This window comes from Arvicola amphibius, chromosome 9, assembly GCF_903992535.2.
Source record: "Arvicola amphibius chromosome 9, mArvAmp1.2, whole genome shotgun sequence".
NCBI classification, from domain to species: Eukaryota; Metazoa; Chordata; class Mammalia; order Rodentia; family Cricetidae; genus Arvicola; species Arvicola amphibius.
In genome coordinates, this window is record NC_052055.2 from 23,173,171 (window position 1) to 23,200,979 (window position 27,809).

General features: G+C 41.4%; 1 long non-coding RNA gene across 1 annotated transcript; it reads right to left on the reverse strand.

Annotated features, from left to right (window-relative positions):
- Nucleotides 1–255: 255 nt before the first annotated feature.
- Nucleotides 256–27,080, reverse strand: LOC119823452. Its single transcript, XR_005286952.1, has 3 exons — nt 26,779–27,080; nt 1,787–1,988; nt 256–280 (listed from the first exon to the last, which is right to left on the reverse strand). It is a non-coding gene; the product is annotated as an uncharacterized LOC119823452 (long non-coding RNA).
- Nucleotides 27,081–27,809: the final 729 nt, after the last annotated feature.

The following is a 27,809-nucleotide window of genomic DNA, read 5'->3' on the forward strand; positions in this document are numbered from 1 at the left end:
CCTGAGAGAGATGCCAGACAGCGATGAAGCTCCAGCCCAAGATGGACGTATGCTAGAATCTTTCCCGGTAAGACACCACTTTGTGGTGCTACACAGATTATTAGATATGAGTTAGAGAAGATGTGAGTAAGAGGCTGAAAATAATGGGCCAGGCAGTATTTAAAAGAATACAATTTGTGTGATGTTATTTCGCGTGTTAATCTAACCATGCGGGAGCTGGGCAGGGCGAAAAGCAGGCCCGCAGATACTCACTACAGAACATAGTGCATCCAACTTTACTCTGAAAGACAAGAAAGATTCATTGTTTGAGAGTTGAGAAGTTATAAAACCAAAACCAAACCAAAGCCTGACAACTTGAGCCGTTAGGGGAAGGGTCCATAACGAGGTAGGACTGACCTTTGACACTCAAGGGCGGGGGGCAAGGCAGAGGGAAGTTGGCGAAAGTCAACATAGACTTCTTTCCAGCCTCCTGTTCTGTGCACTCATTTATTTGTTTATTAATACACTCATCAGAGGCAAAAGGCCTCTCTGAAGTTTGGGTGAATTTGATGCTAGTATTTGGCTTGGTATCCAGGGTTGGTTGGGAGTAGACTCAGGTGTCTCACTGCCATGATATCGCCCTGCCTGCAGATAACAGCAATGTCTTTTGTGGGCCAGTGGACCAATTTCTTTTACCTTCTCACTAGCTCCCAGTGAGTTGAACTGAAAAGGAAATCCTTTGAAGGAGTGGACAGAATGGCTTCTTTTTGAGGCCAGGAATAGTAGAAATAGAGCAAACTTTGATGGCCCCAAGGGAAACCTAATTCTCCTCTGGTCTTCAGTTCTTAAAGGCCATAGAACTGTCTTGATGGTGGGTCCTTCATAATGAGAGTGGTGTCTAACTGTTCCTAGAAGCTAGAGAGCAGAGAGGTTGTAAAGGTGAGATAGTCTGACTTCTATTATTTGAGTCTGCCATCTGTTTTTTTTGTGTAAATTTTAAACATTTTTTTTAATTTATTGTGCATGCATGTTGTATACAGTTTGGGGGGCATAACATGCATGCAGACATCAGAGGACAGTTCTGTGGAGTCTGTTGTCTCCTTCTATAGCTAGCTGGGTTCTAGGAATTGAGTTTGGGTGCTCAGCCTGCCAAGGGATTTTATTCATTGAGCCATCTTGGATTATTTCTAAAACACTTGCTATAATAAGATGGTATGTGGTAGTTTTGGTATTTGCCTATATTTATGTATATTCTTTATGTATATTAGCCTTTATTCTAAAATCGATACAAAAAGCAGCTCTAGTAAGTTTGAGTATGAGTTTAATAGTTAAAATGATTTTTAGTAAAAGGTGCTCTTATGATAGCATTCATATAACATTTATTATTTAAATAATTTTAAGTATGTAATCCAATGGCATTAAGTTTATTTATATTATTGTTCAATCTCCAACCTGAAACTTCACATCACTGCACAATAACCCTTACTAAAGGGTTCCTCAAGCTGAGTTATGAAGGTGACAATTAGTCAAAACTGTGGCCTTTGAGAAAGTTGGAGTGGCTTTAATCAGACAGAGGGGTGTGGTGAAATTGGAAGTGTGTGCCTCTGGAATAGGATGGTGATTAAGCTGTGTGCTCTGTGGCCGGTTCTGCTGCCCAGTACAAACAACAGGGCATCACATAATTAAAATAATAGTAAACCATTTTTACCTTGTATACCAATTGGCAAAGCCTCACATCTAGATATACCTCCTGACTCTTAAACAAGATCAACTCATTGAGTGTTGTTTGGGGCCAGCGTGTAATCACCTGAAACACTGGAGACCCAAAGTCATGGGCCTCTATCTCTAATTAGGCATACGGGTAGATGACTAATTTTCGTGTGTGTCAGCTGGAGATTGCCTTTGCCAGGACTACATCCTCCGACTTCTGTACATGGCATGGACATTTCTTCTTTGCCTAGACTGGTAAAGCCTTTTACACTGCTTCTGCTCCAGTTCTGGTTCGCTGACTGAAAGACAGAGCATCAGTTCACATATTTGCATGTGGGTTGCTGTGTAAGATTTTCTGTGTATTGTCAAAACTGAAGGAGGCCATCAGACTGTTCATCTGACTCATCTAGAAACTGAGGGCTCCAGATCCAGTGCATGCCCGTGAACAGCCCTGTGCCCCTTTGGGCATGTGCCATGTCACCGTACCTCTTCCCTCTGCTTGCTGCTTAGCTGATAAACTTCAGTGGGGATGAATGGAAACACTGCATGAGTTTGGTTGGATGCCGAGAAATGTCGGAGGGAAACCTGTGTTCCAGGTCTTTGTGTCCCAGTGACCGGCTCAGCTGTACAACCCTACACAGCTCCCTAGGGCTAGATGCTGTGAAGGAGTTGGCCCTGCCTTTGTCTAGCTTTGTCATTAGAAGATGGAAAACCAGTTTGGATGTAAAGAAGGCTTGATATTGGCAGGTTTCAAATATCGTAAACATTGGAACTCCTACAGTTGATAATTATGAATATACAAACATAGAAAAAAACCAATGAAAATAGCCACTGTGCTTTATAGCATTCTCTGAAGATGTACTTCATCATCTTACATAAGATAGAGAAGTAGCATCTTAAAAACTGGTTTCTTCGGTCACAGACTAATTAACCAAGACCTATTGAGTAAGTAAAATGTTTTCCTTGTGACATCAACTTCAGTGTAAGTGAACAAGACTTTAGGAGCCCTGACCTTTGTAAATAGTTAACAGTTGGTACTGGTTTTAAACATCACCACCAACATCACGGGGTGGCACTATTATATACCCACTTGCAAATGAGGAAATTTGAAGTTTGAATAGGTCAGAGATGCACCCCAAATCTCAGGCATCTTAGATATTAGGAACTTAAACACTGGCCTGTCTGATGTCATGGCTGCTGATCTCAGATTCTCTCTATTTTATTCTTTGCTTGGATAGGAGCCTGAATCATAGCTATGTATCTATACTGTGAAATACTTCAGATCTGAGAAGGGCCTTTCCATTCTATGAATGAAACAATTAAATCTTCCCCCGACTGTACTGATGAGACATTCTTATGTCTAAATACAGCCTTCTTTCATTCTCCAGGTAAAAACCCCTTTGGTTGTCTCTTTATTTTGGGGATATGATTCTGACTTTTCAGCATGGCTGTTGATGTTCCTTCGAGCCCTTCTCCAATGTCACTATCCAGGGCTGGGATCAGCAATGCTGGCTTAGCCTTCACACCCTCTTCTCAAAAACCGGCAGGGGATGGCTCAAATAAAGTAAAGCAGGTTCTGGAGTTATTGGAGTTAGTCAGAAGAGAGGGCAGCTATAGATGTCTCTGGGAACTGCCCACAGAGTTTATAAAACAGATGACTCTTTTATAAAACATCATTTTCATTCTGTCAGTGATTTGAAATTGATACCTTCCTCCCTACTCCACCCAGGCCTCCTTCAGGCGTGGGCCTACCTTGGGATAATTCTCTATCCTTAGAAATTGTATGCAACCCTTTCCATTAGATGGACAGCTCTTATCGAAAAGGGTGAAACTGTTCTCCCCACTCTGGGTTTTGACTATGTAATAATTTTCCTTCTTAATAACTTTCATATTTTACTTTAGCTATATATGTACTTGTAAGAGTCTAAAGTGCAATAAAATGTTTTTCCTGAGTAATATTGTATGTCTTAAAGTCTAATAAATCTAAAGCAAAGCAATAAGAATAAAAAGCGCCACAAAAAATATGAATCTGAAAATTAGAAAGTTCTGTGTATTAGTTACCCCCACCTGTAAAACAACAGGGATGGACTAGTCTGTGCCTGAGGCTCCTTTTCACACAGTGTTCTTGTATTCTGTGGGAGTCTAGACTACTCCAGGCATCATCTGTGGGGTATAACTCTCTCAAGGGTATTTTTCTTTCACAGACTCTTTGAGAAATGATGGCACATGTTTTATTTGTTGTTATGGCTGGAAAGTGTGAGAAATAATTCTGGTGCCATCCATAGAATTCTCCCTGTGGTGCAAAAATACAGATAAGACTCTTATAATATTATCCCTTGATGACTAGTAATCGTGGTGGTCAGGATTCTCTCTAGAGGTCACTCAGACAGGGACAGTGCGACCTGTCACTTGTGGTTGACTTGTCTGTGGGGATGCTCAGACCTTGGTGCTGCTTCCCCAAATCACTTTAGTCAACCATATCACAAATATTTATCGGACACCAACGTGTGCCAACCATAATCCGGGAGACCGGAGAAGGAAAAATTAAGGTTATATCTTAGAGGGGGCAGAGCTATGGTCCATGCTGCAGACAGGGTACCTGAATGTGCATGGCCTTGATCTGTAGAGGAAAATAGGAAAGAGAAAAATGGGAGGACTATGTGAGTTCAAGATCCAGGGTCACCAATCCTTTATGCCTGGCACTCAGAAGCTTCGTAGGGGAAGTGGTGCTAAATGGGAGATACATAACATGGGATGGTTGAGAGGTAGTCACATGGCTGTTTTGGTCTCAGTGACCTGGCCAGAGGCTTGAATGAACCTCATGCTGGTTTAAGAAATCTGGCAAGAGCTAAGAGCCATGATGGTGGAGAAAGGCTTCCCCTGTTGCTCCTCATGTCAGACAAGGACAATATTCTTCTGTACATCACTAATAGCTAATACATCCCTACTAAAAACAGTGAATCTTGTCTAGTTGCCTGCAGAAAAGCCACTGCTTTCAACATACTTCACACTTTGCTCGACTCAGTGGTCTGACAGTGCTCCAGAGGAGATAGTGTTATGGACTCAAGGATACCAATGAGAGAATGAAGCCCCAGGGAAGGTAATTGGCCTGTCATCACTATCGTACGGTAACTTAACAGAGACAGAAACCCCCAATCCAAACCTGTCTTCAGTCTTAAGTTGGGTTTTTGTTTTTTAAACTTTTAAAGGTTAATCAATAAAGCAGAGATAGGGAATAGTGCCGCTCATAAACATACAGCTTAAACATTGTCACGAGCTGTCAGCAAGGTATCAGTCCACAAATATCAGTTCCGTCCTTGTTCTTACAAATGCGGTGTGCTAGAATCTACCTGTGAGTTCATCACCGTCGTGTTTATGCAGCACTGGCAGGGTTCAGGAACTGAGTTACGGAGGGGTGACCCTTATTGCGTCAGCTGTTACAATGGTTTGCCTATCCTGGTAATATCAGGGAGCACAACTGAGAACCTACTGGCCAGGTGAGGAGATGAACAGAGTCAAGGTCCACTTCTCATATCCAAGTACAACTCCATCTTCTCCCTCAAAAGGGAGTTCTTATGAATATGGTGCATTATTTTACCTTCTTTCCCCAATTTTATAAATTTTTTATTACAATATATACTCCATAACAATTTTTTACATATCTGGTTGAATAAATGAATTCTAATATGGATCGGTAAATTTATGAAGTTGTCAGATGATTGGGTATTTGTAGCTTTTGTTTGAGTTATGAATGACAAGAAATGAACACTTCCTATGTCCAGAAAGGATTTAGAAAGTTGTACTAGTTAGTTTTCCACTGATGTAATTTAAAAGAGAAAGAAACAAAACAACAAACTCCAGAGATAAACAATTCAAAAGAAGAAATATATACTTTGGGTAATGGTTTTACGGCTTTCAGTTTGTTGCCACTTGGTCCTGTCGCCTTGGGCCTGCAGCAGCACAGTACAGCATGGCAGGAGGAAGCTGTAAAAGCCTGCTCACCTCTTTGTAACTGGGAAGCAAGGAGTGGAGCAGACAGGAATCAGAGGACCCATATTCCTTCCAAAGTACACTACCAATGACTTAACCTACTGACATTGAGCTTTACGTCCTAAAGGTTCCTTAAGAGCATCACAGTCCAGTGACTATGTCTAACCCACAAGTCCTTGCTGGAACGTTTAAGATTCAAATTACAGCAAAAGTGTATCATGTTTATTTCGCTGACTCCAGACACCATTTCCCAAATTGCGACAAGTCCTGGGAGATGCTCTGGGAATCTGATGACTGTGGATCATGATTCACCCTCCACTTGAGATTAACGAGACATATTCGTGTTTGAAAAAAGAAACAGCTTCATAATAAAGAATTGTTCTTCACCTTTGACCCTAGTTTATACCTTAATCTTCCCCAAACACAGCCTTCCTGGGACTGTCTGCTAGCATTCTGCCCAATCAAGTGCCCTGAGTGGATACACTCTGGTGAAACGTTACCTTAAGAACACTTGAACGTTTTGTGCAATTTCACTTTTACAAGGTGACAGAAATTTGTGGCAGTGAATATTCTCCCTGCTGTGTGATCTGATTGTATTTAGAGAACTCTTCACAATGACATTTTTTTTCAAAAACCTGACAGAACAGAAGCAGTTTTTAATGTTTCCTTTGTCAAAGTGTGCCTTTCCTTTAGTCAGAGGGGAGGAAGAAACCTGAGGTAATTATATAGTGACGGGAACTTTTCTTTTTTATTCTCCCATTGAGCTCCAATGTCAGTCTTCTTGAACAAAGATGCTATTGAAAGTTTGAAACATAAAGTTGATTTTTCCTACTTCTGGGCACCAGCTGAGCTCAGTGGGGAAGGGCCTGTGGTATGAAGGAAGGTTTTATACCCCTCCCCACAGAGGTTCTCTAGCGTGTCCTTCAATGGCTTTACACAGCTATTTTTCTATGTACTTGTTCATTCTACACACATGTATAAAACTTCTATTCTGCCAAATACTGGCAATATCCACCTTAACAAAACCCATTGACTGCTTCCCTAAGTAAGTTAAGATTTCAGTCAACTCCCATGCCAATCTTGGTTTCCCGATTAAGATATTTCGGGAGCATTCATCAAATCCCCTGTACACAATGTGTGTTTGCAATGCCCTCACAATGAAATTTCACATCTACACCTGTAAAATTTTTTTATCATACCCATATTGCAGTATAGGAAACTGAGGCTAAGGACTTGGACACATTTAATATGGTCATTAGAGGACAATTTTGAATCTAGCAGTATCCACTCTATGGCACAGTGCTCTCACAATTTTGACTGTACGATGTCACAGGTAGAAAATTTGATGTTGAACATCTGTTAAGGCTTAGGGTGGGCGGTCACAAAGCAAGCAGCCATCCATGACCTTGCTTTTGAGTTGCTATCATCCAGTTGCAGCAGCAGAGAGACTTTTCTCTCTGCTATCTTCGGCTTCATACACATTTCCTCATAGTAATGCTTGGCTTTGAAAAGAATTACATTTCCTTCTGCAGCGATTAGATAGACTCACACACTTGAGGCCTAAAAGCCAGAACTTAGCCCTGGGTCCTGATGCTGAGTGTGTTAATAAGCCCGTCATATGGGCCTTCTCCATCTTTGCAATGAGGTGAGAATGCAGACCTTTTGCTTTCTATTTACATTATTTTCTTCCAGACTCCACTGTCCCACGAGCAAGATAGATGGTTCATTCCTGTTTAGGAGTAGCAGAGTTACAGAGGACTGGAGAGGGCTGGGTGTGTGGTGGATGATCATGCTAATTAAAGGGACTTATGCACTAACCTTTCTCCCATTCCAGGAATGCAGTGTGATAGCTTAGTGGGAAGGTCTTTTTGCTCTCTTGTATTTTCCTGGGAACTAACAACAAATCGGGCATACAACACTGAGAGCATGTTAGTGCTCCCAGTCCTTGAGGAGAACTTGAGATACCATGAGTCTTGGGATTTTAACTCTAGGACTGAACATACATGGGAAGCATAGACTCTCATGACTAAGTGCCAGTCTGACATCACCCAGGAATGTCTTTAGGTATCCCCCAAATAACAGGTCCAATTCAGACTTCTGGTTTGTTTACTTTCTTTCTTTCTTCCTTCCTTCCTTCCTTCCTTCCTTCCTTCCTTCCTTCCTTCCTTCCTTCCTTCCTTCCTTCTTCCTCCCTCCCTCTCCCCCTCCTCCCTCTTTCTTTCTTTCTTTCTTTCTTTCTTTCTTTCTTTCTTTCTTTCTTTCTTTCTTTTCCTTCCTTCCTTCCTTCCTTCCTTCCTTCCTTCCTTCCTTCCTTCTTTTGCTTCTTTTTCCAGTTTATCTTTCCACCAAGGGAAAGTAACTTTTTCATACTTCATGTTGGAAATTTGCCTTGTTCTTGATGCTTTTCTTTCTGCCAACTTTCACATTGAATTGAGCACATCATTCTCTTGACCTTCCATTCAAAACATCCTCATATTATGTCCCCTCCAAATTCCCCACTTTCTATGCCAATCGAAATCAGTGAACCTCAGCAAATACCATCCTCACAGATCTCCCTTTGGTTTTCTCATCTGGCCACCGACAGTTCATCAAGGATTCAGAGTTGTCTTCTAAGAGAATAAAACAAGACCAAAGTGCTCTTCTGTCTAAAGCCTACTACCATCTCCTTTACCACTGGAAAAAGCAAACTTCAAAATCCTGTCTACTACAATCTTGAGTTTGATTTTTGGCATTCTGATTGCTTCCTGATTTCCCGTTTTCACTGATCCATATTAAACCCGTGCTGTTCCTGGTATCCTTAACATTTCATGTTTACTTGAGCCTAGAAGTCTTTCCAAAGCCTATCCCTTGGTTACACCTTCTGTTTAGAGCAATTTGCTGGTTGCTTCATGTCATTGAAATCTTAGCCTAAATGTGACCTCATTAGGAAGCCATTCTTGGCTTCCCAGTCTTAGATTACTCTTTGATTACTACCATAACAAAGAGTCTTACTATGTGCCTTTTTCTTTGTATAAGTCTTATGATCTGAAATTCCCACTCCTCTCTGTCTCTCTCTGTCTCTCTCTCTCTGTCTCTCTCTCTCTGTCTCTCTCTGTCTGTCTCTCTCTCTCTCTCTCTCTCTCTCTCTCTCTCTCTGTGTGTGTGTGTGTGTGTGTGTGTGTGTGTGTGTGTATGTCCATTGATAATTTCCCCACTTTTCCACCCAGGACTGCTGGTATCATCCAGTCCTTTTCATGTCTGTGCCCTGTTTACACTTAAACTGCCTAAAGAGGAGCATGATTCCCTGAATATGCAATAGGCATCAGATGTGAGTTTTTGGGAATTTCAGCAGAGTACATGGTCAAGAGTTAGATAAGGTCCTCTAAGATAAATCTTGAGCCATTTGAGATGAAGTATATCCTTATCTCTCTTTCTTAGAGAAGGCAACTGTATCTTAGTTTAAGTAGCTTGCCTAATAGTCATAGAGCTTATTAGCTAATTACATCTAAAAATGTTTATAAAAGATAGGCATGGAGTATGATTCATATTTGAAAAGTCATTGCTATTTTTTTTGCAGTGAGAATAGCCATGGGAATCATGTATGCAAAAGACACCCAAGAGTTCTCTTCTGACCATTTATTTGTATGGTGGTCAAAGACACCCTCCTTATCCCAGTAAAAACATCAGCCTTTGAGTGCTTTCTTGTCTTTGAACTCTAAATATTATGCATGTTTTTCCAATAGTGTGTTGAATTTTCACAGTCTGTTTATTTCCCTGCAACTAGAATGCTCCATCTAAGTAATTTTCCATATAACTTAGGAAGGTGGCTGGTCATGCATCTCCGGAGTCTGCCGATAAGAAGGATAATATTCCAACTGGGAAGTGTAAGTGATACCCCTCAAAAGGAGGCCAAGGAAACTGTTTGCTTTGTACTCTGACAGCTGATAAATGGGGCCTTTGAAGGCTCACAGGAAAAACTGAATTTCATGGTTAGGATGAGGAAGAGGGACCCTGCAAGGGAAGAGCAACCTTCCCGAATACCCAGGGCCAGGGCTCTGATGATAAATGTTTGCTTGTAATGTGGACAGGACTTTACAGCTTCAAAAACATTTCACATAGCTCAGTGTATGTGAAATTCCCAACTCATGCAGGATGGGATATTTTATGCCTGGTTAACTGGAGGGAAAATGGAAGATTAAGAGAATAATGCAGTTTCCCAGGGTCATAGAGTTGAAGGGAAATGAAGCGAATGCTCTGGGCAGTTTTCTAGCTAATGGCTCTAGCTCTGTATGGTCTCCGAGCTCAAGGTCCAAGCTCTGTGTGCGGTCCTGCCCAGTCTACCTGCAGATGAGCACATCAGTCTTCCCTACTTATCTCGGAACTCTAGCCAACTCAGTTATAGAGTTTGCTTTCTTGACAAGTGGTTTCAACAACAGGCTTAAAATCCCACGGGTAGCTCTGTGCAGCGCTAGCTCTCAGGCAGTGTCAGGAAAGGCTACTGAGAAAGGATGTCAGTGAGGTGATGAGGGGATACAGCAGTTGGTAGGAAGTACCACTCACGACTCTCTTTCTTGTGCTTGAAATCAGTAGCTCTCAGACTTTAGTCACTATGGAAGAAATAGGAAGAGATCGTTAAAGCACAGAGCCAGGCCTCACCTAACACAGTTGCTGACTGAGGAGAGAGGGTCTAGAGACTGGGAGCTGAGGCTTCATTTTTCCATAAGAGTGTTATGTTGCTCGTGTGAATTTCACTATGAGAGAATCATTGGTGAAGACGGAATGGAGTTAATAGAAGGCCCAATACGTACCACTTCTCTGGAAGAACAACTGATTCCAGTGAAAATCTGGAAAGGATGGTCAGATCAGTTACATTTCTTTTTAACATATCTTAAAGAAATAATCAAGGATGTAAACACAAATTTCAACACCACATCTCTGGCATTGTATATATTTAATAAATCTTTGTAGAGAGAGCTGTCGAATGGATGTTTATAAACAGAGGCTGCTTGTTCGTTCCCAGCTGCCCAGATCTGGAATAATCACACAGAAACTGTATTAATTAAAACATTGCTCAGCCTATTAGCTCAGGCTTCTTATTAACTAACTCTTACACCTTAAATTAACCCATTCCTATTATTTTCTATTTTACCATGCAGCTCGTGGCTTACTGGTAAGGTTCCGGGGAGGGAACCTTTCTCCTTTGGAAGGCACATGGCACCTCCCTAATTCTGCCTGCTTTTCTCCTCTATCTCTGCTTGGACTTCCCACCTTGCTCTATTCTGTGCTGCCATAGGCCCAAAGCAGAACCTTTATTAACCAATGGTAATAAAACATATTCACAGCATACAGAGAGGAATCTCACATTAGATGCTTAGCTCTAGAATGTTTATAATAGAGAAAAAATTGGAAGCTACCTGCTTGCGGAGTGTTAATGGGGATATATTTACTATATACCTAGGTATCCCTTCAATTGGTTACCAGAGAGCATTATAATGTGTGGAAAAAGGTTTGCCATGTAACAGTAAAAGAAAATCAGTCACATACCTTCATTTTGTTTTCATATATATTTTCAAAATCAGCAATTGTAGACTCTCAATTTCTTTACCCCTTCACAGTAAACAGATGTTACATGTCTCATTAAAAAGAAATCACCCCTACCAAAAGCAAAATGAAACAAAAACCTTGTCTAAAACTAATCTACCAGACAACTCTGGAACTTAAGGCTGTACTTTCTGGCCTAGGAGCTTTTTCTGTATCCGCCACCTTGGAGAAAGCAATCTGTTTGAGGTATGGAGGGGAAATTGTTCTTTGCCTTTGAAGAGACTGTTGCAATACCAGTTAATAGAAACCAGACGTGTGTTTCTAGCTGGGTTACTCTTTATCTTGGAGTCCAGCATTACCTCTGGCATGAGCCGTTCCTCCGAGGGCTGATGTGTAAGGCGGGATTTCAGTGGAGGTGAGTGTGTTAGTCTGTAAATATTAACTGGACTGGGCTTTGTTGGGAAGTCAACTTTGGCAAACTGTACATGTTGCCTTTGAAACTTTTAAATCACTCGGTCATTATTAACCAGGGACAGTTGCTGAATTAGCACTGCAAGGGAAGCCATTGTTTGCTGTTTGGGAATTATAAACATCAGCAAGAACATTGATATTTGCCTTTTGTACAGAATGTCACCACTAACAATGTCTAGTCTTGCTATAGATGTGTGCGAAGGTCAGATTGATGGAATTTAGAATCATCTGGGAGTTGAGCCTCTGGACAGGCCTGTGATATGACAGTATTAATTGAGTAGAAAGTTTACCCATGGTCTTATTCCTGGGATGAAATCCTAGATGATTCAAATGGAGAAAGAAAGAAAGTTGAGGGGCAGCAGCATGCATTGATTAGCTTTTTACTTCTTGGGTATGGATGTGAGACAACCAGCTGCTTCTAGCTGATGCCGCCTTAACTTCCCCACTTTGATGGGCTGAGCCCCTTAACCAAGAGTCAGAACAAGCTTTTTCTCCCTTTAGCTGCCATTCTTGGAATATTTTATCCAAAAATAGGAAGAGAAACCAAGACAGCATCCATGATCAATACAGAAGATGTCATCTTTGGGCTTTAGCATGGGTATGGTCTCAGATTGGTTGAATTATGAATGTCCATTTCTTCTTCACTTTGCAAATATTTTCATGCAGTGTGCATCATAATCTAATCAACAAGCATAAGATGTAGTGTGAAATGGTTAAGGAAGAAGATGGTACCCAGGTGAAAGTTGAATTTTTGGAAAATTGAGAATTCGGGCTTGGATGTATAAAACCTGTCAGTAGTCTGCATGGCTTATGAATATATTGTTTCCACCAATTGCTTCAGATTCTAAATTTGTTCTTTGTGTGGATTTTGAAGTCAAACATTTAAATAAGTGCTGTTGTTTCAGCTACTCTGAGATGATCACATGACTTAGAGGGAAAGTCTTTAAGTTTTTCCTTTTTAAGATTGTAATTAAAACATTTCTCCTTGTCCTTTCCTTTCTCCCAATTCTCCAATAAACCCCTCTCCATCCTCTTTCAAACCCAAGGATGCCTTTTCCACTAATTGTTTTTGCATCTATATATGTATGTGTATATACATATATATTCCTACAGATAACTCGTTCAGTCACTATAATGTTGCCTGTATGGATGTTTGCAGGACTTTTCCTCACTGGACAACTAATTGGTGTGCTTTTCCGTGGGGAAGACCACTTCTCCTGCTCCCAGCTTTTCCCAGTTGCCTGCAGTTCATTGTGGAGATGTTTTTCCCACACAGTGTTTTCATTCTAGGAGCAGCCTGACCATAGTAAATTTGAAAGCAGTTTAAAACCTGTTCCAGTTTCATTAGCACTACGCAACCACTAACAGACTTTTGTAAAAATTGCAAGCAAGGTTAGAAAATAAGCGTTTTCAAGCTCTAGGCTGTGTGCTTTTAATTTACCTCAGCTCTGAATTCCCTTTCAAAGCTCCAAACAACCTCCTTAGAGATATCCAAATTTTTAAGGCTTAATTATAAGAGAACTAAGAAAGCCTTCGTAAGACATTGCATCTTAGTACTTACTTAAAATCTTGATTTTAAGTGTTCATGTGTGTGTGCACATGCATGCATGGGTGTGTGTGTGTGTGTGTGTGTGTGCCCACATGCAGAGGTAGGTGCATGCTGGTGCAGGTGCCCACAAGAGGGAGTCAATTTCTACATGGAGCTGGAGTTGTAGGTGTGTAGGCTGTTCAGCTGGGTGCTGGGAACTGAAACCGGGTCTTCTGGAAGGACAGTAACCACTCTTAACCTCTAAGCTGTCCCTCCAGCTCCTTATCACTGAAAATGCACTGACTTAATTTCTTTATATGATAGTTAATTTAATAGATATTTAATGGCCTGTATATTTGGAACTTAACGGATTAGTATAAATACACTGATTAAGAACAACAGAAACAAATACCTCCTTTGCCCTGAGGGCATTACCATTTCGTTCTGAAGATAAAAGTTGAAACTAGTTGTTACTTATGTGAACCCAGAATGTTTTAGTACAAAGGAACTGGCAAAAATACATTGATAGCAAATGATTCCAAGAAAGAGTATAACCAGGAGCCAAATTAAATTGGGAGACTCAAGGAAAACATTTTTTGAGTGATATTCATGACAATAGATAGCTAGAATTCATTACCCTAAAGGATGGAGTGTGTAGGGGTTAGAGCAATGGCACAGGAGAACCCTAGAGGAAGATTCTGAAGTAAGGACTGCCTTGACATGTTTGGGGTTCTGAAAGAACAGTAGAAATAGATCCCATTGGCCTAGAGGGACTACCACACGGGTGAAGCTGAGAAAGTCAGCTGGGGCACAGCACAGGGTACTTTGTGAGCCCTTATAAAATGTGCAGATTACATCTTCAGTGAAGGAGAAGGCCTGTGAAGGGTTTTGAGCTTGCAAGCGTGTTTAGAAAATGTATTTGCTTCTCTGTGGCAATTAGATTAAAAGAGGAGAGGAACCACAGGTAAAATCCTGTTGACATACTTAGAATGTGACTGGAGTAGCCCAGCCAAGAGATGCTGAAGTCTAGGTTTAGGATGAGGTGGGGAAGGCTTGGAAAGCAGGGTCCTAGAGTACTCAGATGTTAATGACAGGAATTGGTGGGAAATGCCCCCAGGAAGTTTAGGAAGCATGATCATGAAAGATTCTTAGTCTTCTAACTTCAGATATGTACTGGATGTAGTCCTCACACAGAGCTAGGCATGCCAAAGGTCAGTACTGGGAACTAAGGGAAGTTCTGGGGGCATGTTTAATCAGCAATTGTACATACAGATGCTCAGAGCTGCAGCTGCGTATACCTTGGCTTGGTGGTGATTCTGAGAACCAAGGAACTTCTCCACTACTTCAGCAACTTTTGGTTATTTTGTAAGTACTAGGCATCTGTAAAATAGCATGAAGCAATTTCTACTTACTTTATTTAAACCTTATATGCAGGAAAATCTTCTCTAGTTGTAGGTAAGATGATTTCAATCTAGGGAACTTAAATCTAAGGCTATGTGTAGATTTTGGAAAACACAAAATCTGACAATAACCAGTGAAATAAGAACTCCGATCTATGACCTTCTCTTTTCTGGATCTATCTAATATCTCATGTTATTTCTACTATGTGATCTCACTCCTTTCTTCTTTCCTGTCATCCATCTGTCCATCCATCCATCAACCCTAGTCATTTTTTAAATCATTTGCTATGTTCCTTTTACCTATGTAATCTATTTTCTGTTATCCATCCATGCACCCATCTATTCACCCATCCATCCATCCATCCATCCATCCATCCATCCATCCATCCATTAATTCATCCTTCCAGAAATAAATCTACCCTTCTAGATATAGGAAGGACAGAAAGGCTCTTAAAAGATCAAAAATCCATTCACTTTATAGTGGAGGAAATTGAGGTCCAATGGTTAGAATTCTTCTGTTTAGAGCCATTTAGCAGCTGGTTAAATTTCATTCTGGCCCCTATCTCTAGTCCTTAACTGGTATCATTTGGGTTTTGTGCCTCCTTGGGGATCAGCTCTGCTTGAAGTACTAAAGCCTGCACTACCAGGCTTCTGGGGGGAGCTTTTGCATCTATTTCCAGCAGTTGTCCCCCCTGGTGTTTAAATGTGTGGCTCTCCCCTTTGAAGTCCTGCAGAGCAAAAGCATCAGCAGGCGGTCTTTAAATTGCTGCAGCTTCCAAGGAATCTGCAGTCAGTCTGCTAGCACACAGTTAGTCTCCCCTGCTGAAGGGGCCTGACAGAGCTCGGGCTTTATAACAGGGACAAGATAATGATCAAAGGGAAATTTAGAGAGAGGGCTAAGGGAAAGCTTCTGTGATTGATCTGGAGGTGGGGAAAGAGGAAGCTACTGGGCTCTTGGGTATAGATTTGGAATCCTGCCAAGAGTCAACTCTGGGAGCTGCCCCAAGTCACAGCCTCGGAACCCGAAGGATGAAATGTAAGTAGATATGCATTGGAAACTAAGAGTCTCTTACTCAGAATGCCTTGGCTGGGTGCACGGCATGTCCTACAAGCTCAAAGGTAAATTTCAGCTCTGTGAACTTGATGGCCGTCGTAAGAGCAGTTTTGGAATATTGCTTTATATTTGTTTTAAAATTAAAACTGATGCATCAATAAGCTGATGTTCATGCAGCTAACACAGTAAAGTCAGTCCTCTCTGAGATCATAATGAAGGGTTGAAATTAAATTGCTTATCATTTTTTTGATTTTATAGTCCTTCATGGATTTATATTAGTCCATTTAAGTGGTCCCCAAAATAAAAATTTAAATATATTTTTTTTTTTTACTTGAGGCTTCCCTTGTTCCATAATATTTTAGTGAGGGCAAACCCATGATTTCAATTTTAATGACATCACCATTAGCATCTTTCCATGTATGATTTCCGACAGAGCTACTGGTGAGGAAAAGAGACATTGATAAGGCCAGTTTAAGTAGATTTAATATTTTCCTAAATTTAAACTGAAAACCATTTAAATACTGAAGGGAGGCAGGGGCGTGCCAGCCACAATGGGTTCACCACTGTAAAGCCTTGATTCCTCTGAAAGATAAAGGTTTACCATGCCAAGCTTTCATGACTCTGCCTACAGATTTTTTTTCTGGGTCCAAAGCAAATTCCAGGGAACTAATGGAATTGTTTTGGCAGTTGATGGACTAAGTGAATTCCTTAGCCAAGGATGGATAGACTTTGGAGGATGGCCGCATCAGCCTCCTGAGTCTCAAGTAGAACGCCGAAGAACTTTTGTTCCAGAAATCATTAGTTCTCTCTACATTAACTTTTTAATCTGTGCATCTCCTACTGGATTTTATTGCTTTCCTCCACTGCTTTTCTAGGCCTAAACTTCATCCTACCAGGATCGCTTCACCCTAAACCCTGTCTCAAGATATGTGTCTGGGAGATCTGGCCTGGGGAGACAGTGGTTAGTTCTCAGGACATTTGGGATTAGGAAGCAAGTCAAAGGGGCCCGGTTGTAGTTTATAGAATGCATACTTAGCATGGGTTAGGACTGGTGGTTAATCCCCAATTTAGAGAGGAAAAGGGAGGTGGAAAGAAATGGGGGACAGAGATTGTGAGAGAGATGGGGAGACAGAGGGGGAGAGAGAAGGAAGGGAAGGATAGGAGGAAGGATGCTGGAGGGAAAGGGGAAATTGTAACACAGTGGCATGACAAAGGTTACTGATAAGCTGACCCCAAGTGACGATGATATGAAAATACCAAATCACCTCCTTCTGCATTGTGCTCACCCTGTCACTTAATTCCGTAGGTCCCGTGGTTATTGCTGTTCCCATAGCCTTGTAACAGGGTACGCTTGTGTCCTATGTCTTGAGGCATTTGCTTAAATTAAAAATATTTGGCATGTGCATCTTCTTGGATGAGAATAAAACACATTATCACATTATCAGAAATAAGGAAAAAGAAGTAAAAATCTATAGATTTTTAGCATATACACTGAAAGAGACTTGGCCCCTTATCAAGGTTTTTAATGTAAGAGAATCCCAAACTCCAGATGAGTTAATATTGCCATACAGTTTGTAGTCACACTAAATGGTATTTTGTTTTGCTTTAATTCAGCCTATTCTTCCAGGACATTCTGACTCAGTACCTATTTCTTCCTGTGCTTTGGATGTCCTCCCTCCCTCCCTCCCTCCCTCCCTCCCTCCCTCCCTCCCTCCCTCCCTCCCTTCCATTAAACTGTCTTGTTCACTTCAATTTGGGAATCGTTGCCTAAAAAGCAAAAGGTGGCTTGTTGAAGAAGTAAATTCCTTCACCTCAAATTATACCCATCAGTGGGTTGCAAGACTTTGGGAAATCTTTTAGATAAGGGAAAACTAAAAGTTATTCAATTTAAGAGACTAGACAGTACCAAATGTTTCATAAATTTCAAAGACCAGGAATTAACAGAGATCAATGGACCCAACTTCATCTTTTTAAAGACTCTGTGTTAAGGACTGTTCTTTCAACGAATTGTTCAGCAAATGTGGTTAACTCCAAGTCTGGCGCTAGGGATCATGTTGAGAGATGGATGGGGCCCTATTCTCAAAGTAAATGCCCTGAAGGTGGCCAGGTATTTACAGGCCTGTGCAGCAGTGTGAATGTGTCCTAAGGTATAAACCAGGGTGGACCATAGAAGAGGGAGAAGTGAACCTATACTGTGGGAATTTAGAAGGAGGAGACTTTCATTTCTCTTCTGGAACTTCTGACACTGCCAGAAACCTTAGTCAAGAAAGGCAACCAGCGGCAAAAGTTAAGTACCAACAAGACTGGAGACATCAAGAGGGATCTAGAGACTTCATGCTGTCCTGATTGCTGGGGCCTGGGGTCTTAGCGGGCTAGGGCTAGAAATATGTGTGATTTTTGAATTTATCCTGAGAAGTTTGGGGTTTTTGGTGGTTGTAAATAGGGAGCCACTGATTTTAGATAAGGAACTTTAGAGGAGAGATACTTTTCTTTTTGCCACGATTCTTAGGTGCAGCAAAAGGCAGATTAGCAAGAGAAAAGGAAACCTCTTTTTTTAAATTTCTGTTTATATTTCTACAAAAACCCAACCAAACAACAAACAAACAAACAAACAAACAAACAAAAACAAAACCATAAAGCAGTAAGTGTCTATAGAGTACATTTCAAGGAAAGCAGTGAAACTTCAGACTTACATAGCATTTTCTGGAAAAGGAAAAGGGATATGGGGAATAGTTCGACTTAGTGTTAAGTGGGCAGGATAAGGACCTCAAATAAAGGTTTGCTTTGCTTTGCAGCTCAAACTCTATGCTTCTCCAAGTTCCCATTTCTCTAATGATTTATTTAGTGGATATTTTTCTGGTGAGAACAAGACCCTTGCAAAGGCAATTTCCTCTATGGATGTGGTTCTTCTTATAAAAGAGCAGTTTTTTAGATCTACTCCAGTTTCTACAGGTCTTCGCCAAAGAGGCATATTATGTGGTCCATTTTCTGGTCTTATACAGACTCTGGGAAATTGTGCTCTGAGTCCCTTCTGGAGTTAAATAACCACTCTATCTATTTGACAGTTTGGACTTCTTGAAGCATGGGTTTAAAATAATATAAGAATTCCATCTGTGTCTTCCTTTCTTCACCTGTAAGATGAGGGTAATGGGGTTCTTAGCTAGCTAGGCAGGGTAGACACATGTTTAGATTTCTAGCAAGTGGGACATAAAGGCGAGTTTACGTATATTCTCTGTTGCACAGTGAATTTGAGAGCAATATGTTATGTGAGATTTTATCTCAAAAACAAAGCAAAACAAAATAAAAGAAAGAAAGAAAGAAAGAAAGAAAGAAAGAAAGAAAGAAAGAAAGAAGAGAGATTCAGTGGGTAAAAACAGTTAAAGTATCACACAACGCTTGGTGATACATTCTGCGATAATGGTTACTATTTCTGCAATCATTGTGGTTTATTTTAGAGCAATTGCTGTCACTAAGGACTATGCATTGGGAGTCAGATAGAGATGGAAGGTAAACTTGGCGAGGATATATGTGCACAGATCAAGGAGAGGGCCATGACTTTGGCAATGCTCTGGTAGTGGGATTTAAGGAATAAGGGAGATGAAAGTTTGAAAGCAGGAAGAAGACAAAAGAGCTGAGAGAGGCTAGGAAGTGCTTAGGCTCATAGACCAGCAACCACAGGCTTTATTACTTCATCGGGATCCTTCCAGAATCCTTGTACTTAACCTGGAAAACACTTGTCATTACTAATGAGGCTGCTTACTGTCTTCTGGTATTGAAGTTTCCTAATGCTTCATCTTACTTAAATTTTGCATTTGGTAGCCAGCATGACAGCACAAAGTAGGTGATCAGATAAATGATGGTTGACTTGATTTTAACTTGCTTAATCGAGAAGTAGGTATTTAAGTCCTAAAGTAGTAGCTACTAATACATGAACTCTTGCTTGAATCCACCAGGGGCATGAGAAGGCCTGCTGGCAGGTGGGGGACATAGTCAAAATTTGTCCATTTTGACCAAGCTTCTGTATGCTTTTGGGGCATGGACAAATTCACAAAGATCCGTCTTTGTCCTCTGAATGGTGTGCCAAATGCTGCATTTCTCTCTGTTTTTTTTTTTCTCATGAAGTTAAGAACCCTAGACACCTGGTAACCAGTGGCCATGCTGTGATATTACGCAACAGCTCCTGGTGGAGCCCTGGTCAGAGGACAAATGAGGCAATGCATTCCTGAAGTTATGACTGGCCCGCTGGGTCCACTTGCAGGACACCTTTGCCCATCTCTACTATGTTCCCCTGTTCTTCCTTAATGGCTCTCTCATCTCTCCCCATAAAGATCATGTTTCAAGCTTTAGGTTGAAATTTTGACAGCCGTCTTTTTCTGAGGTCACTTGGAGACATCCCTTCAGAAACTTAATGAGAGCCATATTAGGTTCATCCAAAAGAGCTGCTCTCAGGCTGGGGAAGGAGAAGGGCTTAAAAGGGTAGAGGAACAAAGGCATCTTGAGCCCTGCAGGCAGGCACAGCAATGGATGCTTTGCTTGAGAAGAAAGGATGCCACTCCATCATTATCTACTGTTGTATGTTGCGGCAAGACTCCCTTTTCTCCATCTTCCTAGTTCCTTGTTCTAGACAATAGGAATGAAATATTTCCTCTCCAAGTTGCTAGTGCTATCTATCCAGGGAATGAGACTAAAGGGTGATTAGCCCTTATGAACAGCTTGCTCAGAACGGCTCATGCAGAAACCAAGATAGAATCACATGAGCAAGAGACATTTTAGAGAGAACAATGGGCTGGAGTGAGGAGAGTGGAAGAAACCCATGCTGTGATGGGAGTGCTGGCCCTAGTGAAGGCCACAAGGAAAGGAGGGCGAGGTCTATTGAGCCTCAGGTCATAAAATGTCATCTCTTGGGTCTCTGCTAGGAGGGCCATAAAACCCAGACTAGTGACTCCACTCAGAGTCCTGCTACAGGGAAACAGCTTGGTTTTAATAAAAGTAACACTCAGTGTCTAGGCAGAAGCAGCCTGTGAGAGTGGGCCTCACTGCAAGTGCTTTGCGGACACTGATGATGGACCAACTGGAGGCTGTGGGCTTCCCATGCTCCAGTCCACAGGGTCTCTACAGGGGAGACACCTTGATATGCGTTCTCTTTTCCCTTTCATCCTTTAGGTTCATGCCATGGAGTTAAAGTTGTCTATCATTCACTTTGTTAGTCTAGGTCTGGCATAACAAAACTCCATAGATACGTTAGCCTAAACTCTAAACATACCATTTTGCAATCCTTGAAATGCAGTGGTCAAGGTTTAAGGTCAATTTCTTTCTTGCTGGGTTTTCACATTGTTTTTTCTATGTGTAGCCCCTGCTCGTATTTGGCATATGAGCAGAAGCCCTATTGGATCAGAACCAAACCTAATTGATTTTGCTCAGCCTTCATTACCTCCTGAAAGTCCTCATTTCAAAATATAGTCTCTTTGTGAGTTCAGCCTTGGCTGCTTGCATTTGATGAAAATAGTTGAAGTCTCACTTTATTTTGTAAATGGTTTTCCCCCTCCCTTTCCCCCCTCAATATTCTATTATCTAATTATCTATCTATCTATCTATCTATCTATCTATCTATCTATCTATCTACCTATCTATCTACCTATTTGGTGTGTGGGTGTGTATGTGTGTGTGTTTAGATGCACATGAATCTATGTGTGCCCATATACATGTGTATATGTGCATTTGGAAGCTGAAAAACAACCTTAGGTATTATTCTTCAGGAGTACTATCTACCTTACTTTGAGATAATAAGGTCTCTCTCTTTCACCTGGGGATCACCAGTCTCCATTTGGCAGATCTCTACCTCCTCAACGCTGGCCTTACAAACATGGACCATCATGCCAGAGATTTTGAAATGACTTCTGGATATTTAACCCTGGTCTTCATGCTTACAAGGCAAGCACTTTACCACCTGAACCATTTGGCCTACCCATTTTCCTTGTTGTATCAATAATCTGTTACATGTGTTAAAGTGTAGGCAAAAGATACACTTTTCACTATTGATCTTACGATCCAGTAGGAGTGAGAAGATGGGACCGGCTCTGCAGGGTGACAAGAGAGATGCTGGGCTCTGAAGGAACAGAAAGGAGAGATCACAGGTCCAGTCTCAACTTGCTGAGATGGTGGGAAAATGCTTCTAGAAGGTGGCATCAAGTGAGCTTTAACCACTGGGTAGAGTTTAGTAACCGAGAGGATAGGAAAGGAGCATGTGCAAATACAAAGATATCTTGAGGGATGAGGGTCCCCTCAGGAAGTGGCTAGCAGTCTGTCCCATGGGACTGGGATATGGGACAAGTAGAGAAAGATGTTCTTAGAGCCAGCAATAGGTGATGTGGTGTTATGGCTCATGGTTCTGGAGACAGAGATTCTCAGAAATTGGGCTCAGAATTTGGGTATACACTGAAGGCTCTGCCAGACTTCCTGCTTACTCCTCTCCAATTTCTCGTTGCATAGATTAGCAGAAAAAAAAAACCCTAGTATTTCAAGGTGCCTAGGTCTAATGCTCACAATGCATTTTCTCATGTTTTTGCAAGTCTCAGCTGAAAATGACATTCTCATGCAAGAGCCACCTCGCCTAAGCTCTCAGTTCCTTGCTCTCCCCATCTGCCTACTCCTGAGCAGTGTGCTGCTCACAGAGATGCAGCTGTCCCCACATTATGCTGAGTGGTATGTCACTATCCCCTGTTATTAATGTAAGAGCAGAGAACGCTAAGGAGATGCCCTCCTCTTAGGAGCTGCCTAGGAAGCGGCTGAGAAACACCCTATTAAGACCTGAAAGAGGCAATTTCAATTTCCTGTGGCTGTGGTGATGCCACCAACATGGTGATTACATATGCTGAGCAAATGCCATGCAGCGGGATGCCCTGTAATTGTGGACCCCAGGCAGTGGGTTTCAGATAGAGGTGAAGACCTGGCAAGACAGACAAACCTTGCCAGGCTGTGCTTGCGAGCAGCATGTACTTTACAGGCATGCATTTCAGAGGTGCTGCAGTGGGTTTTGTTCCCTTTAGTTTACCATGACCATCCCATTGCCATCTTGCGTTAGAGATAACTTCAGGTAGGTACCCATAATCTAAGCACGACTGTGCAGTAATAGGTCTATGGTAATGGAAATAGAGCTGCTAACACTACATAGTAGAAGGGGTCTGCCCCAAGATCCTCATGTGGCTGGCATTCTACCCATTACTTACTCCTGCCTGTCCCAGCTGCCAGTAATCTCAGGTAATGTTAGCGTATATAGAGGAAGGTATAAGGTTCAATGAAGGGAAATCCAAGGTGCAGTCCCATGAAGTTGTCATCCAAGATGGAGGAGGACTTGCTGGTGATGTAGCTGTTTTGGGGTTACCTCAAGTACTCTAAGTAACCCTGTACCCAGTTCTATAAGTAGTGGACTCATCGATTCATCAAGCTGAACTTACGTAGCATCATTATTTTGGTGTGTTTTGGATAATCTATTTGTAGGAGTTGATGTTTGTTCATAGCTCCTCAGATAAGGTGAATGGAACATGAGTGAGTGGTAAGAGGGGCTACAGAGCAGTGAGGCCCGGAGATTGTTACTACTGACAAGGAAGATTAGACCCAGAGAGGAATTATGGGAAGAAGGTCATGATTATAGAGCGATTTATTGGGAAAGTGGGGACTGGTAGTCATCACATCCAAGGGAACATCCAAATTCTATTCATTTGTTTATTAAATATATTTTGAATGCTTGCAGAGATGCATGCTCCATGTAAGACAATCATCATAAACGTGGAATTGGAAGGAAGTATTTTCCTCCAAGGTTAAAGTATAACTACAGCCTATAAGTGTTTGAACAAGCACACAGCAAGGCCAGGCTGAGGCTCCAGATTTCTGACTTGTCAGGTGTTGTTGATGTCTCCTGAATCTCTAGGACAAAGAACCCAAGGCTGGCATATCGGTTTGTATTCACTAAAAGGTGGTTATAAGACCAAATTCTTGAGAGCTGAGGACCCCTAAGAACTGCAACAGGTTCCAAAGGCTCGCAATATGTGTGATGGATTTTTATTATGAGAATTAAAATATTTCATAAAAAATTTTATATTGTCTTTATGCTACAGTACTGATACTTTGTATATATTGGATTAAATAAAGTATATCATAAATTAAACTTAACTATCTCATTTTAAAATCTTAAAACTATGGTTAGCAGAAAATTAAAAACATATCTACCTTTTTCAAAATTTTTTTATTAATATGCATATCTGTGTGTCTGTGTACCTGCATCTACACTTGTTTGTGGTTACCCTCAGAGGCCAGAAGAGAGTATTGGGTCCCCTGAAACTGGAGTCACAGGTAGTTGTGAGTGTCTAGATATAAGTGCTGGGAATCGCTCTCTCTTTCTGTCCTCTCTGGGCATGTGCGCGCCTCTCTCTCTCTCTCTCTCTCTCTCTCTCTCTCTCTCTCTCTCTCTCTCTCTCTCTCCTCTAAGTAATAAATGTCCAGTTAATCGCCTGCAAAAAAAAATAAGTGCTGGGAATCAAACACAAATTCCAGTCTTCTGCAAGAACAGCAAGAGCTCTTGACCCCTGAATGATCTCTCCAGTCCCTTGTCTTACATTTTATACTGTTGGGTAATGATCACTGGCCAAAGAAAAATGAGGGGACAGCTATACTTTTCTTTAGTGACTCCTGATCTCATTCTAGATTTACACTTGTACACACAGTACCAACACACAAGGACAAGAAGCACTAAGGATTATAGTACAGAGCGTAGCCTCTGGACGTAGCTCCGGAAATATAGCAGGAAGTAACTTTTGCACTGGAATCATCTGGGTTCTAATCCAGGTTGGATTGCAATGATGATTTGTAAATGACTCCCTAGATTGCCAATTTATTCTGGAAGCTGACAACTCCAGCAACAAATAACTCTCAGGTGTGCTAGAAAATGGGGACTTTTCTGTTAAGTTGCAAACAAAAATGTCCAACAAAAATAAGACAAGTTACCTCCGGCAGCGTATAGATGTCATTTCTGATTTCTTCCTTTCAAATTCTTTGCTGTCATCAAGTGACACTGGGGATTGAGGCGATTTTCAAAAAGGCAATGTCAAATTATTGAACAGAAATTCTTTCTGCGGAATATGAGACTCAAGAGTTTATTTTGTTGGTATACATATCAAAATGGGGAATAAAAACAGATCACAGGCAACCAACCTATGGTGGCACTTCTGCCCTCTCTAAAGAGATGATTTCATCTTAGGGATATCTAGTGCCAATTCAGAGGCGACAGTGCCCATTCCTTCCACACTACAAGAGGCAGGGTCATTCTGAGGTCTTGCCACAAGCCTTGACTCCCTAGATTGCCAACTTATTCTGGAAGCGGACAACTTTAGCAACAAATAATTCTCAGGTGTGGTAGAAAATGGGGACTTTCTTACTGGAGACTTTGTAAACCAGTTCTTGTGAAAATTGGTTCAGGATGGTGGGAAGCAGGTGCTAGAGTTCTAGGAAGTGAACTCAGGGAAAGAAGCTACCGTCTTTAGCTTTAGATGTGGAAGAAAGCACATCTACAGCATTAATAATGGAAACAACTCTAGGCTCAGCACTTGATTTGCTCCCTGACAGACTATCCCATCCATCCATCTTTGGATTTCCGTGCTGACGAAAGCTCTGAGACCACTGTGCCAATTCAAGAGGCAGAAGAGCCTTGTTGAGATCGGGTATATGTGTTGGGGTTTCCATATGGTCTGAAATCTATGAACACAGGCATATTAGGAGCCTTTCTGAGCCTGTTTTTCTTCACATATAAAATTGGACCAGTTGTCTAGGCTTACAGAGTTATGAAGGTTACATGAGTTATAAGCAAAAAGATCTCTTTGTGTTAAAATAGTCACTTCAAAGATAGGGAAAGATCTTGGCAATTCTGGACAGAAAGAGGTTAATATGCAGCTTTCTTTTTCATTTTGGATTTGTGGGGGAGGAACAGAGTTATGAACAAAGATTTCTAGAATGATTTCTATTAACTTTAAGAAATCTGATTGAAATAATTGGGACTTATTTATTGTGGAAAGTTTGGGGAATAACATTTAAAAATGAAAAAAAATTGAATCATACACTGAGAACTAATGTTTATTAAGATTTGGGGACATTTGTAGCATATATTACTTAATTTTGTAAAACAGAGGTGAAAGAAAGTTCTGGCCATTTAATATTATCTGAACACAGAGGATTGGCATGAGCTGGGAGGGGAATTTGGTTCTGTGTCTGGAACAGAAGGGAAAATAATCTTGGAAACAAGTCAAGCAGATTTTGGAGAGGAAGATATAAAGAACTCCCCCTTTTTCCTGGGAGGGAAGAAACCCATTCAGTCTCAACTTTCTCTGTGTCCCTTTCCTGTTGCTTGACCTGACTTTTATCAATTCCTTAGGCACATTAACAGAATCTGCTGCAAGGAATTCCCTCTTGTACCTAACAAGTGAACACAAGACTCAGACCATGTATTTCCTGGTGGAAGTGTCTCCACCGGAGTGTGCTTATCACGTGTAAAATGAAGATCTTTAGACAGGAGTTCATGCCAGGCTCCTTAGTGGTTGATACTTGCAGAAACGAAGAGAATCCTTCTGGGCCTTGCTGTGCATATAAAGATCTTCCCTAAATCTTTGCCCATATAGATGAGAAGTCCCAGAATTTAGATACCTTTCTGATTAAAAGATGGGGTAATTGAGCAGATGTAAAAAGGTGTGTGTGTGTGTGTGTGTGTGTGTGTGTGTGTGTGTGTGTGTGTAAGTAAGACAGAGGCAAGGAGAGACAGACAAATTCTAAGCTGTTATGAAGTATGAAGGATAGAGAACAGAAAAGAGAAAAAACTCAAGGAAATTGTATGAAGAGAAGATAATAAAAGGAGCAGAGATGTGGGGGGGGGGTGATGGGAAGGAGACAGGAAAGGCTGCTTGAATGACAGAGGCAGGGGAGACAGCCATTACCACTCAATGATTAATACCGGATTAAATGAAATATTCATGAAAGGAAATTGGAGCTATAGACAAATCCAAATGCCACTTCCCTGAAGCCCTTCCCCCCTCTTCCTCTCGAAAGTGAATTCCTTGGAGATTCATGCCCTCTGTTGTCATTACCTGGGAACAATTGATAGATGTGGCCAGGAGGTGAAGTTTGTTTCTTGTGTGTCATTTGGCTCCATTACAAATAATCCTGTGGTTCTGCTTCAGTCGTTTCTGAAATTCTGTGAAAGGCAAGGCACATTTGAGAAGGCTCTTAGTGCCTTGGAGATAATCCAGAAGGCTCTTCCTTTCTTGGAGCACTCATCTGTGGCAGTGTCTCAGGGTTTCCAAAGGTATTCTTCTCTACCAAGAGATGGTTGAAAATGGCTGAAAACATTCCCCTGAGGTTAGAAGCAAACTCACACATATCCCTCCAAGCCTGTCATTGGTATGTAACAAAAGCTCAAAGTCCAGGACACTGCCATGTGTCATGTGACATCTGCTCAGCCCTGTCAATCAATGCAAGGAGTGGCATCATCTCTCCCAGCTTCTCATCTCTGTGCGGACACCCCTTTTTATCTCCAAGTAAGCATTACCTATAAGAACAGGAAAGCGCTCTCTGTAGGATGAGTAACTGGATATTTCCCCATTCTTTTCCCTCTTCCCTTTGGCTTTTTACAACGTGGGATGAAACTGGTTCACTATTGGACCTTGTTCCCTGGAAATTGTCATTGAAATTGGCACCCAGCCTCTGGAATCTGCACTCCTATCTGATAGAAACCTCAGGCATCCTTGTCTGGAAACCCCATTTTGCATACCACTCCTCAACAACTTGTCAAAACAGCTGCTTGTTTTCCTAGAAAGGAGGTTATATCTGGGGTAGATTACTCTTGCCTTTGCCTGGTCCCTAAAGCACAAATTTCCTGAGCTCCAAGGAGAAGATAGATCTGGCAGCTGCATCAATCCTTATACTGTAAAAATGATTTGACCTGTCAATTTTCCATTATGATGGCATATAAAATGTTTAAAAATTCTTCTTCTTATTATATTGTTTATCTTAGTGTCTTCATTTGACACGGAGATGAAGTTGGCGTGATGGTAAACAGTTGTAATCCCAGCACACTGGGAATGAAGCTGAGATGGGAGAATAATCATGTGCTGAGGTC